The sequence below is a fragment of the Carettochelys insculpta genome, chromosome 1 (assembly GCF_033958435.1).
Source record: "Carettochelys insculpta isolate YL-2023 chromosome 1, ASM3395843v1, whole genome shotgun sequence".
In the NCBI taxonomy this organism is placed as follows: Eukaryota; Metazoa; Chordata; order Testudines; family Carettochelyidae; genus Carettochelys; species Carettochelys insculpta.
The window spans coordinates 381,148,608-381,154,829 of NC_134137.1; positions in this window are offsets into that span (position 1 = coordinate 381,148,608).

Genomic DNA, 6,222 nt, shown 5'->3' on the forward strand with positions numbered 1-6,222 from the left:
CCTGTCAGAGTGAAGAGGCCTTAAGCAAAGCACACAGATGTTTTGCATCAGGTTATCTTGCTCCCTGGGAATTACTGGGCAGGGAGAGCTCCGGTAGCTCGCATAAGGAAAATGCTGATTCGGGTGGGAGAAGCCCAGATCGTGCCTTCCAATGTCGAGGCCTGGGACCTGAATTCAGACACCGATTCAGGGAGGGGGTGTCCAAAGTCTGTCTCAGATTGCCCTGTGGCAGCTGCTACCTACCTCAAGGTGCTGGGTTTGGTAGGGAAGCAAGTGGGGACGGTGGAGGATTGTTCACTTGCAGTGCATGCCTGGCATGTGCAGGAAATAGCACGGGTGCTTGGCTTACCAAGGGGCGAGGGCTTACAATCCTGCAGCTCACAGTGTATCGAGCATTAAGGAGCACCTTTCCTCCTGAGTATGGAGCAGGGTGGAAATGTTTTGAAGAAACTAGCCCGAATGGAACACAACCAGCACCCCGGGCAGGCTGGAGTAACCCCCTGTCCGATCTAACGCAAAGACCAATGAGCCTCCACATCAGTTCCAGATGCGATTAAGTGCAGCAGGGCACAGCCACGTGGCAGGGGAGATGGGTGAACCCCAGATGTTAGCCTGCTGGTCAGGAAATCTCTCCCCCATGCGCAGGGAAAGGCTAACAGCATTTGTAGGAAACAAGGCCGCACTCATGTAGCACTGTGAAGACTAAGGAACTGATTTACGGGGAGATGAGCTTTCGTGGGACAGACCCACTTGTTCGGATCAGTCGCATTTCCAGCCCAGACGCACCTCTCTAGGTGCAGAGGTCCAAATGCAAAACCTGCCATAGAACCTGACAAACCGAGTACGTCGGACTGAAGGAGGGGGTGGAGGGTGGGCGATGGCGAGGGTCCTGCCTGAGATAATTACAAGCATCAAAGGCAGGGAAGCAGTGCTTGCAATGCGTGAGGCAGTTGTTGTCCCTGCTCACACCACGTGTTAATGTGTCAAATTTGCATATGAACTCCATTTCACACATGTCTCTGTGCAACCTGCCCCTCAGCCGAGGTGTATGATTGGACCCCATGGAGGGCCCTGTGACCGTGTTCCCTTCGTTCCAGCCGGTGTCACAAAGATCCAGATCGGACCTGCCTGACTTGTGCCATTGCTCCAAACAGCACAGCTGAGGCTCGAGGCTGTGCAGCAGGCATTCAGGAACTGCGAATGCCGTGTGAGGTGTCTAAGGAAAGCTGATAATGCCCGGAGTCGGTGTGTGCTACTCACATGTCTATACCTTTGGGAGGTAAAGTTACAGATTTTAGCTCTGTAGGGGCGTTTGCAGAGCTTTAGTGCTAAGCTTCACAATGGGAGGGGATTGCCGCTCCAGCCAGGGTAACGCACTATGAACAAAGTGCTCAGACCTAATCCACATCCCAGATGTCTGGGACTTGTCAGCGGGATGCAGCCCCACTGGTCAGGTGACCTGAGCTGAGCAAATGAGCTGAAAGGAGATGCCCAGACGTAGGTTCCACCCGCCATGTACACGGCTGGTGTAGGTACAGCTCTGTTTTAACTCTCTTCTCATTGGAGTTTCTAAATATTGTCAAGTCATTTGGTGTATCACTGTACGAAGCCCTGTTTGATAGGAATGTAGTTCTGTTTTGTCGAATGGCTCCTAGAAGGAGGTAAGGTAAAGACAAAACTCTCAGTACCCTTTCTTTTTGGATTGCTTCATTGATTGCCCTGTTGAGTGCATGAGGTGTGAATGGAAAGGCAGGAGACCAGCACCTCCAGGTACCTGCAAGGGTTGGAGAAGGTAGATCCAAGCCCAGTGAGAAGAACAATGGAGCCTGTGCAGTGGACCCATTGAAAGAAGACTGGACACATGGACGCCTGGGGAGTCACCAGCAAGTGCCGCCTTTGGAAGCACCACGCAGAGGAAGGTGCTAAATGCATATTCTTAAGGCTGCTCTCCCAGATGATGCATCTGCATGAGATGCTAGCTGGTGGCAGCCTGCCTGAGAGAGAGGCCTGTGTAAAAGAAGGCATCTCGCACAGGGACCCCAGGTTTTGTTTTGTCATCACTGGAGCACTGACCTGGATTGGCAGAAGCCCGGCTCCACCACTCCCCCATCTAACTCACCTGGCCAGTGCAGTTAAGGGGAGCAATGACAGGTAACAGCAACAAGACAGGGGTGTGCTTGTGTGTGTGTGTGTGTGTATGAGTGAATGGAAATGGGATATACCATATGCACATGAGAAGTGTTGATTGCTATATGTGTGTTACCAATAAATGCGGCCTTTTGCCTTTTCGCCTGGAAAGATCTCATGCAGTACTTTTCAATACAACACTGGGGCGTGCTAGTGAAGCCAGCAAGCAGTGACAGTTTGCCAGAACAGCCCACCTGAGTCAGGAGGGCGGGGGGGCGGGGGGGGCACAAGGGACTGCAGGAGGAAGAAAGGGCTTGGACCCTGAACACAAGGACACAAAGGGTAATGTGGACTTAGCAGTGTCCAGCTTGGATCTTCTGTCTCCTGGTACCTGTGCCAGTCTCCAAGGGCCCATGCCCAGCAGGTGGACCCCAGCGGGCTGGGTCTACACATGCTCCAGAACTGAAACCAAGTAATCAGAAATGGGCTTTCAGAGACTGTCAGGAATCAGCACATAACAGCGCTGGCTGCACCGGCAGTCGTGACTGATGCATGTAAAGTATTGCTCTACCCGTCCTTCTCGCCAGCCCTGCTCTCTCTTTGGTATTCACACACCTTTAGCTATTAAGATCTAAAGGGTTGGTGGTGTGTTGTTTTGGGTAAAATCCAAGTCTATATGGATTGGGGTGTGGGGTGTTGGTGAAACAGGCTGAAGAGCCTCTCACCTGAGTTTGGGGGTTGTTGGTCTGGGCTGATAGAGCAGTTGGAAAGTCTGTGGGTTTGCTGGTGTGGCTCTGGCTGGCCAGTGGGGCTGGCAGAGCTGCTGTGGAGGCTGGTTGGATTTGCCTTAGTGAGAACAGAATCCCACTCTGGGGCTGTCAGTAGCCTGAATTGTAAGCAAAGTTACCCTGGTTCGATTTCTCTAGCTGTGCCCAGAAAACCCATCCCATCACACGTGTATGTGACAGGCTGAGCTGCTCACACAGGCAGCCGATGACCCCTGCTGACTGTAAGCTAGGCTGTCAGGTAACACGTGGGTCCCTGCACATAGAGCAGGGAGGAGCCCAGCTGGGTTTGTATTAGAGGCGGGCAGTCAGTGTGGGGAGTTGGAAGGCAGTCAGCCTGGACCGAAGGAGAGGTACAAAGGGTGGGAACCAAGACCCTGGCGTGGGTGGCTTCCCTCAGGCCTCCCCTCCCCAGGGTGAATTGCAATGACTGTCTCTGCCTGGTGTACTGACGCCTCTGTACTGAACTGTGTCTCTGTTGATTAATAAACCTCCTGTTATATCTGCTGAGTGAGAGTCACTCCTGGCTGCAGATAGGATACAGTGCTTGGGGAACCCTGAACCCCATTGCATCTGGTGGCAGAAGTGGGATCCACTGCACCCCCGTGTGGCCTTCCAGCAGTGACTGACTGGGCACAGTGGAAGGAAGGTGGTTTGTAAGAGCGAGAGGTGCTGGAGGCACAACAAAGCAGATCCTGGGAGTTGTGCATCGCTGCAGCATCGGCTGGTGAATGTGCACCCCGAGGAATGTTGGGGAGATGGATTACACCAGGTGCACCAGGTCCCCCAGCCTGAATAACTCCATAGGACAGGCAGGAGGGGCTGGGAGCTATGGCTGAGGAGGCAGGAGCTGAGGCCTCGACCGACTACAAGCTGTGGGACAGGCAGGGGGTCAGGAGCTACGGCTCACCTCCCCCATAAGTCAGGTGGAAGGGGCAGGAGCCATGGCAGGAAATGCCCTTTCTACCTTTCAGCTTAGAAAAGAGAAGACAAGGGGGGATATGACAGAGGTCCCTACAGTCACCATGGGTGGCGAGAAAGTGCATGAAGAAAGGTTATTTTTGTTCCCGTCAGACAGGAGAGACTAAATGAAATGAATAGGTGAGAGGTGCAGAACCAGCAACAGGAAATATTTCTTCTCACAGCGCACAGTCAACCTGTGCAACTCCTCACCAGAGGGTGTTGTGAAGACCGAGACGTCAACAGAGTTTGAGAAAGACGAGCTGAAGAGGAGGAGGACGGGTCCCTGGCTGGCCATTGGCCGGGAGGGGCAGGTATGAAGACCCTCGCCTGTGCACCAGGGGCTGGGAATGGGCGATGGCGGGGTGGGGGAGGTGGGGAGGGTCACTTGGTGATTCTCTGTCCTCTCCACTCCCTCTGAGGCGCTGGTCACTCTTGCGGGGTGGGACTCTGGGCTGCACGGCCTTTTGGTGAACCCGCTATGGGCGCTCTCGTGTTCTGGGCTGTTAAAGACAAGGGTTCCAGCCCCAGGACACGCTGCTGCTGGCCACGGTCAGGGCAGGAGAATCCCCGAGCTATCTCTGCCAGACATCCAGCGGCAGCTGCAGACCCAGCTGGGGAAGGCAAGCCCCAGCCCAGCACTGAAGCCCCACCACTTCTGCCCTCCAGGCCCTGCCCCTTCTGCCCCCGAGGCCCTGCCTCTGTGAAGTGAAGCACCCCCTACCCCAGCCCTTGGGCTGGAGCAACTGTGCCAAGGCCCCACCTCCCAGGGGAATGGGGCACTGAGTGGGAGCACAGCGGCCCTGCACCCCAGCGTGGCTGGGAGCCAGTTGCTGCCCTGAGACCCTCCCCTTCCTGGGAGGGAGGGAATACCTCAGTGGTTAGCCCCTCAGCCTCACAAACTCAGGGCTGTGAGCTCCATCCTTGCAGGGCCTTTTACGGGTCTGGGGCAGGTTAGATGAGCAAAAGAAACCTGTTTCGGTTGGCGCCAGACCCTGGCTGTGCGGGCAGGGACTGGAGTAATACTCTCTGGAGGTCCCTTCCAGCTCTGTGCTGTGATACAAATGCAAACTGCTCCGCTTAGGAAGGAACAATCAGTGTCACAGCGAGAGACTAGGAAGGGGCCCCCGAGGGAGGAGCACTGCAGGAAGGGATCTAGGGCTCACACTGGACCACAAGCTGAATATGCATCTGATGAAGTGAGTCTTTGTCCCCAAAAGCTCGTACTGCAAAATATCTGTTAGTCTCTACGGTGCCACAGGACTTCTTGTGGTTCTCCAAGCTAAATACGAGTCAACAAGCAAACGTGATTCTGGGGTGCATAAACAGGAGCAAGGTGAGCAAGAGAGGAGAAAGTCATTCTTCCACTCTGCTCGGCCGCTTAGGTCTTAGGTGGAGTATTGTGTCCAGTTCTGAGCCCCACATCTCTGGAGAAATGGGAGAGGACTGAGGGAAAAGCGGCCAAAATTAGGAAAGGTTCCAGAAAACATGATTATTGAATGGAGACTGAAAGAAGTGGGTTTGTGTAGTTGGGAAAAGAGAAGGCAGAGAGGGGACACGCCAACAGCTTTCCACTACCTGAAAGGGTGTTACCAGGCGGAGAGAAAAAAATGGTTCTCCTTGGCCTCTGAGAGGGCAAGAAGCAATGGGCTTAAACTGCAGCAAGGGAGGTTTAGGTTGGACATTAGGAAAACTTGCTTGTTGGGGAGGTGAAGTGCACTCATCCCTCCTTAAATGAGTACTTCATGTAGGAGTGCTCGCTTAAACAAGGGAGACCCTTACCTGCCTTAGTTCACTCTACGAGTGAAATTCCCCTGCTCATATGAACCTTACCCCCCTCCCCGCGGTTCCAACCCCCAGTCTGACACCCCCCCACCACCACCAGCCCTGCAGTCCCACACCACAGCAGACTGACGGTCCTGACAGCCCCACAGCCAGACGCTCCCCTCTCTGCCTCCTGGAGCCCCGGCAGGCCCTCAGCCTGACCCCTCATCCGCCTGCATGCCCCACAGCCCAACACCCCTGCTGGCCCTGTGGCTAGACCCCGCTGCTGCCAGTAAACACCGCGGCCCTGAAGCCCAACACCCCGACACCCCTGCCAGCCCCACAGCCAGACTTCCACCGCTGTAACCCCTGCGGCCAGACCCCTGTGGCCCTGCAGCCTGTCTCCTGCTGCCCCAAACTGCAGCAGCCTGAACCCTCCCTCCCGCTCACAGCCCCAAACTAACCCCAGCTTTTAACCCTCCCCAAGCCAAGGGTCACTCACCTCTCAAAGCAGCACCACCAGCTGCCGCTCCTTCCCCGAGTTGGGAGCTGCAGGAACTAATCAGAGACTTTTACATGTAATTTA